Source organism: Dipodomys merriami, unplaced genomic scaffold, assembly GCF_024711535.1.
Source record: "Dipodomys merriami isolate MVZ:Mamm:240054 unplaced genomic scaffold, mDipMer1.0.p SCAF_775, whole genome shotgun sequence".
NCBI lineage: Eukaryota > Metazoa > Chordata > Mammalia > Rodentia > Heteromyidae > Dipodomys > Dipodomys merriami.
Window position 1 is genome coordinate 225,007 of NW_027206374.1, and position 10,062 is coordinate 235,068.

The window sequence follows — 10,062 nt, forward strand, 5'->3', positions numbered from 1 at the left end:
TTTTCTTTCTCTTCAAACTGCTTTTTTGCTACTGGCATGCTATTGAGAGATTGCTAACTTTAAAACTGGGCCAGGGAAAATAAAAAAATATTGGCATTTGTCATACTCCTCTTCAAAATAGCAGGAATACCATGAATTTGAAACTCCTCTTGAGCACCAGTCCTATATTGCTAAGATTAAATCCTGCTGGCCACCTTTATATTTCAAATACATTGAAAGAATAAAAGGGATTCTTAAGAACAATAAGGACTAAGAGTATAAAATGTATACTTCTTTATTTATATAAATAAGGCTTTCATACAATTATATTTAAAAGAAATCTGTATTTTTACATTCACCACCAGTGAGTTTCTGACAGGAAATGCTGTGCATAATGATACACAGCAAGGATCCCACTCCAGGACAACAGGAGCTCAGGAAAGCACCATTAATTTGAGAAGTAGGCAGGCTCTGACACTCCTGTTGCACTGCTAGCAATGGGAAGTCTTAAACTAGTTCCTCCACCAAGTCTTCTTCAAATTCCCCCTGTTCATCAGCAGTGTCATCTTGGCACTGCTGGTACTCGGACACCAGGTCATTGATATTGTTCTCAGCTTCAGTGAACTCCATCTCATCTATGCCCTCACCTATGTACCAGTGCAAGAATGCATTGCACTGGAACATGGCACTGAACTGCTCTGAGATGCACTTGAAGGGATCCTAGATGGCTATGTTGTTGCCGATGAAGGTGGCCGACATCGTGAGTCTATGTGGGGGTGGGTGGGGGGGAAAGGAAGGGGGGATGTCACACACAGCCATCTTCACATTGTTGGGGATCCAGTCTCCAACGTAGCTGCTGTTCTTGTTCTGCATGTTGAGCATCTGTTCATCCACCTCTTCATGGACATGCAGCCTCGGAAGATGGCAGCCGCTGTCAGGTAGCAGCCATGGCGGAGATCACAGGTGACCATCAAGTTCTTAGGGTCAAATATCTGCTGGGTGAAGCTCGCGCACTGAGAGAGCATGGTACTGCTGGCTGGCAAGGCTGGCCAGGGGCACAAAGCCAGGCATGAAGAAGTGCAGGCGGGAAAGAGCACCATATTCAAGGCCAGCTTGTGCAGGTGTGCATTCAGCTGGCCAGGGAAGCACAGGCAGATGGTAACCCCGCTGTTGGTGCCTGACACCAGGTGGTTCAGGTTGCCATAGTTGGGCGTGGGCAGCTTCAAGTTACAGAAGCAGATGTTGTACAGGGCCTTGTTGTCGATGCAGAAAGTTTTATCTGCATTTTCCACCAGCTGGTGGACAGAGAAGATCGCGTTGTAGGGTTCCAGCACTGTGTTTGACACCTTTGGGGAGGGCATGACACTAAAGGTGTTCATGGTGTGGTTTGGGTACCCCTCTTGAATATTGTTGAGAATCAGGGTGCCCATGCTTGACCCGGTGCCACCTCCCAAAGAGTGGGCCAGCTAGAAACCCTGTAGATAGTCACACCTTTCTGACTTCCGCCTCACCACATCCAGTACCGGCTCCACCAGCTCAGCTTCCTCTGTGTAGTAGCCCTTGGTCCAGTTATTGGTTGCCCCGCTCTGGCCTATCAGATACAAGCCATGATGGGACACACACTCCAAGAGTATTTACTGTGCCATTTGCATTGTGAAGACAACAGGACTCTTCTGAGCCAACCTTTGCTTTTAATTTAGATAACTTTGGTGAAATAAAGGAAATGTTTTCATTGTATCTGGGACCCTACAAATCACCCAGGTTCTAAAGAAATAAAGACAATGTGGAGGAAGATACATTTTAACCCAAATCAACTACTTGTAGAAATGAAGAACAGAGCCTGCCTCAATACTGGAAATGTAATTAGTTTCACAGGAGGGACAGGAGCCCATTGTGATCATAGGAAAGCTAAGCTGCAAGCACTTGTCTGCACCTTGCTCACACATAGCTATGCTTTGATTTCTGGTGTCCTGAAGTAGTTCTCTGTTATTGCTGGGCCTTTGAAATGACCAGCAGTGCTGAATCCTTGTTGGAGGCTTTCCCTGATTGCTGATCTTTCCCTTCAGAGGCTTCTATGTCATGGAGGGCTTGCAGAGTTGCACTGATCTGAGCTGTCTGAGTGGCCAGGGGCATGACTCCAGTGGAATGGAATAGGTGGGTTAGGTGAGGACAATATCTAGGTGTATAAAGGCTCAGCCCAGCACTGGAGTGCCTGGATGTTAGGACCCATAGACCATGATGACATACCAAATATGAAGTTGTCTGGCCTGAAGCTCTGGCCAAATGGTCCTGATCTCACTGAGTCTAAGGTTCCAGGCTCTAGGTCCACCATGATGGCCCGAGGAACATATTTTTTGCCTGTGGAGACAAGAGTTGACTTAGGCCTATAATTGACAAGAAACTTAGGGGCAGAGCTTATGATTCTGAGTGACTCTCAGCATTCATTACAGAAATTACAGCATTTGAGACATGGAAACAGAAAAGATTGGTTCAGCCATTGAGGGATTTTTTGAAGAGGAGATTAGCAGTGGTTCTCTCACTTCAGCCCTCCCTTCTTTTCAGGCCTCCTGGTCACTTCCGCCTTTTGCACACCATCCCATCCCTGCCAATCCTCCAGGGCTAGTCAGTCTTTACTGATGCAGTCAATATAAGCTAGCTTATGTGGATTCAGAACAGGCAGAAGAAAGTAGAAATGCATTTGGAAGGTGGATGGAAAATGCCTCTCAACTGTGACTACCCTTTTTGCCCTTTGGCCAATGAGACAGTCATGAGACAATCAAATTGCTTCAGCTTTCTTGTCATCAAGAGGTGATTCAAACTTATGCATTCTCTTTCTTGACACTGTCTCTCAAATTACAGAGGAACAATATGGTAATCTTGCTTCACAAAAAAAAAATGGAAAAGACAACATTGAAGGAAAAGCTCATTGCTTCATGATGAGAGTTGGGCTGTTAAGAGCCAGTTGTCATTGTTGGAGTTTTTTAAAGTTACTCACCCATAAATCCTTACAGGTGTCTTCCTTGCCAAGGTAATTCAAGTGATTGATTGATATTACCCTTTAAAACTTCCATGGAGATGTTGAATATTTTTGTGATTACCATCTTGTTGTGAGATGAAATCCACTTCTGACTTAGTAAGGAATGGACTTGAGAATTCTGATAATTCTCTTAGAACTTCAATTCTGAAGGAAGCTAAATAAATCTTGATAGGATAAGAACAAATATATGTGAACTAATCTTTCCTCTTCATCCCTTTTCCTTCCCCAGTACTGTTAATTGGGCCACTGGCTCCTCTTCTCCAGTTCCAAATGCCTCAGGCCTTAACCCATTCCTTCTCCACCTCCTCGCATTTTTCTCGTCTCCATTCCTGCCAGTTTTCATCTTCAGGTTCACCTTTAATTCACCTGCTATTGTCTCTGCACATTCCAACACTGTAGATTCCACCAAATGTGGCTTGTCAAGGGAAATAATTATACACTATTTTCTTCTCATATACTTGTACTGTACTCTATAGTAAATCCACTGGCTACATAGCATGTACCTGTTATTAAGTATGATGTCATGTAGAGACACTTGAATGTGTGTGGCAGATTATTTGTAGGTTCTATACAAATACTATTTTATATAAAGAACTTGAGTGTGTGAAGATGTTGTTATTGGTGGGGGTCCTCGAGCCCATTCCATGAGGATACTGAGGGGTGATTGAATTTTAAGTAATGGTGCTGTTTTCATACTTCTTTAAATGAACTTATGAACTTATTAAAAGACTATTTTTTCAGCCCTTTGTTTATGGATCAAATCTATAATCCTAGCTAATCAGGAGGCTGAGATCTGAGGATCATGTTTCAGTGTTGGCTCAGAAGGGAAGGAATGTACTTGGAACTCTTATTTCCAATTAACCACACACACGCGCGCGCGCGCGCACACACACACACACACACACACACACGCACCACAACACAACACAAAGCTAGAAGAGAAGCTCTATCAATTGAGCCATTAGTAGACTTCCATGTGAACAGTGACCTGATTGAGCCTCACAGGTGTCTGCTGGACCAGACATCCATTAAAAGGGCTAAAGGATGCAGATATCTCATACAAGCTGTGTGACATCTCTGATTGGGTCTGGGATGGATATGGCCACAGAATGTCCTATGACCTTGAGAGTCATATAGCTCTCTCCTACAGACAATTAAACCCTGTACAAAGCATCCCAGTAAGTACCTTCCCTTAGGACCCCTCCTGTCTAGCAAGACATTTGATATTCTCTTCTTCAATAAATCATTGCTGTTTTATTCTTCCCTCTGCATCCATGAACTCATTCTTTGAGATCATAGAGACAAAAGATGTGATTCAGTTATTAGGTTTTCAGTATCAACATGATGGCCTGCTTCAAAACAGAACTTTTTTCTGCTTCCTGGGCACCAAAGCTGGTGGATCCTGAATGCTTTTATCTTGAGCCCTTTTTGTGTTGCCACCAAACCTGTGCTAGAGTATCATCAGTGCCCAAGGGACACACCGGGAATGCGTTTGTTCCAATCACACATGGTATACCTAGGTGTTGAGTCTGCAAACATGATGGGTACTCACAGATGTGTGACTTAGTGATGTCAGCCACTCAGCACAAGGTTTCCCTGGACCAGAGTCTCATCTCCATGCATTGATTGGATGATAGGTGAAACCTTTGTTTCTCATACACAGATTATATCCTGATTGTTCCTAGCAAATGAATTCCATAGACCACAGGGGAAACAAGCTGAATCCTTCTTTTAGTCATTTCTTCCCTAACACTGACACATCTGCTCCTTGAAGACACCATGGCCACATACCTCTCAGTAGAGGCTTTCCAAGACCCTACTCCATCATGTCACCCACCCACTTCAGATCTTTTAGCAGCCACTTTCCTCTAATAAACACTTCCCTCACGTCCAGCCTCCCCTATGAAAGTCTTCACTGTTGGGTTTTTATCCTAATGTAGGGGTCACATGCTTAACTATCAAGGTCATGGTTATTTGATATCTTTGGGTCTACACACAGGACTGCTCAGGGCCATATTGATCCAATGTCTATGGCTCTGTTCACAAGACTGCTCAGTGCCATGGTGATGGGATGTATAGTGTCTGCATATGGGACTGCTCAGGACTATAGTGAATGATGCAGAATATCCATAGAAGGGCACCATTTTCCCATTGAGATTTTCAGCTTTCATTACTTGTGTATAGCTGGTATTCCACACAGCACTCTAAAATCTATGGGAATTTAGGAGAGAGCCTCTTTATCATGAGTTAGCAGAGAATGGAATAAAATAGAATACTCAGCTGTAGTGGTGGTGGCTCTAGCTGGTATTTCTTGATACTCAGCAGACTAAGATCTGAGGATCTAAGTTCAAGGCCAGTCCAGGCAAGAAAATTCAGTGAGATTCTTATCCCTAATTAACCACCAAAAATCCCGAAGTAGAACTATGACTGAAGTGGTAGAGCACTAATCTTCAGCAAAAAAAAATCCAAATCAATGTTTATGCATTAATTTAAGCCTTAGGACCAACACACACACACACACACACACACACACACACACACACACACACACACACAGAGAGAGAGAGAGAGAGAGAGAGAGAGAGAGAGAGAGACAACCATTTGTCCAGCACTGGTGGCTCACACACCTGTAATCCTAGCTATTTAGGACGCTGAGGTCTGAACTTCAGAGTTTCAATCCAGCCTAGGCAGAAAAGTTTGAGACTTATCTCCAATTAACCACCAGAAACCAGAAGTGGTCCTGTGGCTCAAAGTGCAAAAGCACTAGCCTTGAGGGACAGTGTCTAGGTCCTGAGTTCAAGCCTTTCGACTGACAAGAAAAATAAAATGTAACACCTGGATCAGGTCCTTTGTCTCCTTTGTTTGAGGAAAGAGTCTACAGACAAAAAGGAAGAGGTAAGACAGCATAACTTTATTGAAGGAAAAGACCATCAGAACCCTTGCTAGACAGGAGAGGCCCATGGGAGGGAAGGCACTAGTTGGTGTGGGTTATGTAGGTATTAATGAGGTGTCTTTAGGAATGAACTATATGTCTCTCAAGACCATTGGACAGTCTGCAGGTCATATCACTCCCCAGGCCTAGTCAGAAGCTCCACAAAGCCAACCCAAGATCTTTATGCATTCTTTAGTCCTTCTGAGTAAGTTATAATTTTGGTACCTACCTCTGGGGTATAGTCACCTCATCACAGTGTTCATTGTTCCAGGGGCGATGGGCCATGATATGATGTCAAGGAGCCTGCACACAGGACTGCTCAAGGCCAAAGTAAAAGAGAACTTCTATGGGAGAGAGACTTTGCCTCCATTGCACAGACATGCTCTTTTTATGCTCTGATAACTCTGGGCGGTTTTTCCATGTTTTCTCATTTTTTTCTCCAATGCTTTAGATGGAAACCAGGACATCATGCATGTAAGGCACGCACTTTCCCATTGCACTTATATTTCTTTCCTTGGATTTGTTTTTAAATGAGCAGTAGATTTCATCTTTGTGTATAGGAAAATAGTTATCAAATATCTCCATTTTAAAGGTTTCAGCTGATGAAGTAGCACAGTATTTTTTATAATCTAAAATAGAGATATTCTGCCTTGGATATGTCCAGAGGCCTCAAACATAAAAAGGCTTGGGATAACTGCTGTGCAATTGGAAAGGCCAGGTTGAAGCCTTTTCCTTTTGCTCCAGCTTGCTGTTGCACCAGTGCTCCTTTCACCAGAAATGCTCATTTTCTCCATTTCTGCTCTTTGACACTTAGCTAGAGGAGTCAGCTCCAGCCCTCTGAGAACTCTCTATGGGGGTGCGGAGTGGGGATTCCAGTATGGGAGAGGGCTTCTCTTCCCCCTCCATCTTTTGTGCTGGTCTTGGGCTTGATCTCAGGGACTGGCTCAGTCAGTTTTTCTGTTTGTTTATTTTTTCTTGTTTGTTTGATTTTTAGTCAAGAGCAGAACTTAGGCAACAGTTTCACTTCCAGATATTTGGGCTCCTAATTAGTGATGAGTCTCATGAACTTCCCTACAAAGGCTGGCTTTGAACCTCATTCCTCAGATGTTTGCCTCATGAATAACGTGGATTATAAGCATGAGTCACAATCACCTGGCAGAGAGAGGGGTCTTCTTTCAGACATACCGACTACACAGTGACAAAGATCAAGAGGGGTAGCCTCTTTGTTTCAGCTGACCCAATCTTTTTCCATCACATCCAGCGTCAGCCCTGTACCAGCTATGGAGAAGAGCTTGGTGCTTCTTCAGGCCTGATCTGAATTAATTCATTGATCATACTAATAATAAATAAAATATTTCATGAGTATGTTTGTCTTCTCACCAACAGGAACGGATCTAGAAATCAAGAATCATTTATACCTTAGCTTTCCAACTCCAGAATGTAGAAAATTACTCACGTTGCATATGCCTTTCTTTACTAAGTGAATTAGATCAGAGCAGCCTTCACATGTGCTTCTCACCCAGTGGAGATGATAACAAGGTAGCAAGATGTTGGGCAGTCTTGTATAGAAATTGGGCAAGGACCATAAAAACAAACACATTTTGACTTTGAAAGGCTGGAACAAAATCTACAAAGCAACGGTCCCCATAAACAGGCAGGAGTAGCAATACTAATATCAGATAAAATAGACTTCAAATTAAAATTAGTTAGAAGAGATAAAGAAGGTCGCTACATACTAATGAAGGGATCTCTCCTTCAGGAGGATAGTACAATTGTAAATAGTTATTCGCCAAACAACGGAACACCCAAATTTATCCGAGAAACACTCCTTTCTCTCAAATCTCATATAGATCTAAAAACATTATTGTTGGGGACTTTAACACACCACTATCGCCACTACATAGATCAACTCAGCAAAAACTCAACATAGAAACCGCAGACCTAAACAGCTGCATAGATCAACTAGATTTAACAGACATCTACTGAATATTTCACCTAGCAGCATCAGAATACACGTTTTTCTCAGCAGCACATGGAACATTTTCCAAAATAGACTACATTTTAGGTCACAAAGCAAATTTGTCCAAATTCAGAAACATTGAAGTTATACCTTGCATTCTCTGAGACCACAAGGGAATAAAATTAGAACTCAACACCAAAAGCCACCAAAGAAAGTCCTGTAACATATGGAGGCTGAACAACACACTGTTGAACCACCAGGTGGTCATGGAAGAGATTAGAAACAAAATTCAATTGTTCATGATATTCAAAAAAAATGAGCACACAAACTACCAGCTTCTCTGGGACACAGCAAAGACAGTACTCAGAGGCAAGTTTATAGATCTGAGTTCCTACATCAACAAATTGGAGAGAGCTGAAACCAACAATTTAATGAGACAGCTGAGCTTCCTTGAAAAAGAGCAGCAAGATAAACCCAATCCAGTAGATGGAAAGAAATAAAGAAAGTTAAATCAGAAATAAATGAATTAGAATCCAAAAAAATCATAGAAAGCATCAACAAAACAAAGAGTTGGTTCTTCAAAAACATTAACAAAATTGAGAGACCCTTAGCAAATCTTATCAGAAAAAGAAGAGAACACACCTAAATAAATAAACTCAGAGATGAGAATGGTAACATCACCACTGAAACAACCAAGATTCAGAATATTATAAGGGAATATTTCTCAAAACTTTATGCTTATAAGTTTGAGAACTTGCCAAAAATGGACCTTTTCCTAGCAAATACCGACATGCAGAGACTAAACCAAGATGAGTTAAACCATCTTAACAGGCCCATATCAAGAATTGAAGTAGTAATAGCAATCAGAGACCTCCTTTCTGCTGTTTTACAGCGGAATTCTACAAGGCCTTCAAAGCAGAAATCACACGAGTACTCATTAAACACTTCAATGAAATTAAAGAGAAAGTTCACTACAGAATTCATTCTATGAAGCTATAATAACCATCTTCCCAAATCCAGGCAGGGACTCATCAAAGAAAGAACTATAGACCCATATCTTTGATGAACACTGATGCCAAACTTCTCAACAAAATTTTGGCAAATCAGCTTCAACAATTCATCCAAAAACATCATACAGCACAATCAAACAGGATTCATTTCAGGGATGCAGTGCTGGTTCAATATACGCAAATCAATAAACATAATTCATCACATCAACAAGGGTAAGGACAAGAACCACATGATTATCTCAATAGATGCAGAAAAAACATTTGACAAGATCCACCACCCCTTTTGAAGGTTCTGGAAAAATTAGGAATCCATGGAACATTCCTCAATACAATAAAGGCTGTATAAGACAAACCTACAGCCAGTATTATACTCAATTGTGAAAAACTAAAGCCATTTACTCTAAACTCAGGAAAGAAACAAGGATGCTCACTCTCTCCTCTACTCTTCAATCTAGTATTAGAATGCTTAGTTACAGCAATAAGACAAGATGCAAACATAAAGGGAATACAAATAGGGAAAGAAGTAAAACTCTCCCTCTTTGAATATGAGGTGATCTTGTATTTTAAGAATTCCATGGACTCTGCTCCCAAATTATTCATGGTGATTAAAAACTTTGGCAAAGTAGCAAGGTATAAAATTAATCCCCCAATATCAATGGCTTTTCTATATGCCAACAAGGGGAAAAGTGTGGCTAAAATCAGGAAAACAGCTCCATTCAGAATAGCCCTACAAAAAATAAAATAACTAGGAATTAACTTAACCAAACAAGTGAAGGACCTCTATGATGAAAACTTTAAAAACCTGAAAATGGAAATCGAAACAGAACTTAGAAAGTGACAAAAAACTCCCATGCTCCTGGATTGGAAAGATCAACATCGTCAAAATGGCAATACTTCCCAAGGCTATCTACAAATTCAATGCGATATCTATCAACATTCCAACCTCATTCTTCAAGGAAATAGAAGAGGCAATCTAAAAATTCATATGGAACAATAAAAGACCCAGAATAGCAAAAACGATCCTTAACAGAAAGAACACTGCTGGAGGAATATCAATACCAAATTTCAAACTCTACTATAAAGCCATAGTAATCAAAACAGCTTGGTATTGGCACAAGAACAGACCTCAGGACCAATGGAATAG

General features: G+C 41.5%; 1 pseudogene; it reads right to left on the reverse strand.

Annotated features, from left to right (window-relative positions):
* Positions 1 to 486: 486 nt before the first annotated feature.
* On the reverse strand, positions 487 to 6,233 carry LOC138818542 (tubulin beta-2 chain-like; annotated as a pseudogene).
* Positions 6,234 to 10,062: the final 3,829 nt, after the last annotated feature.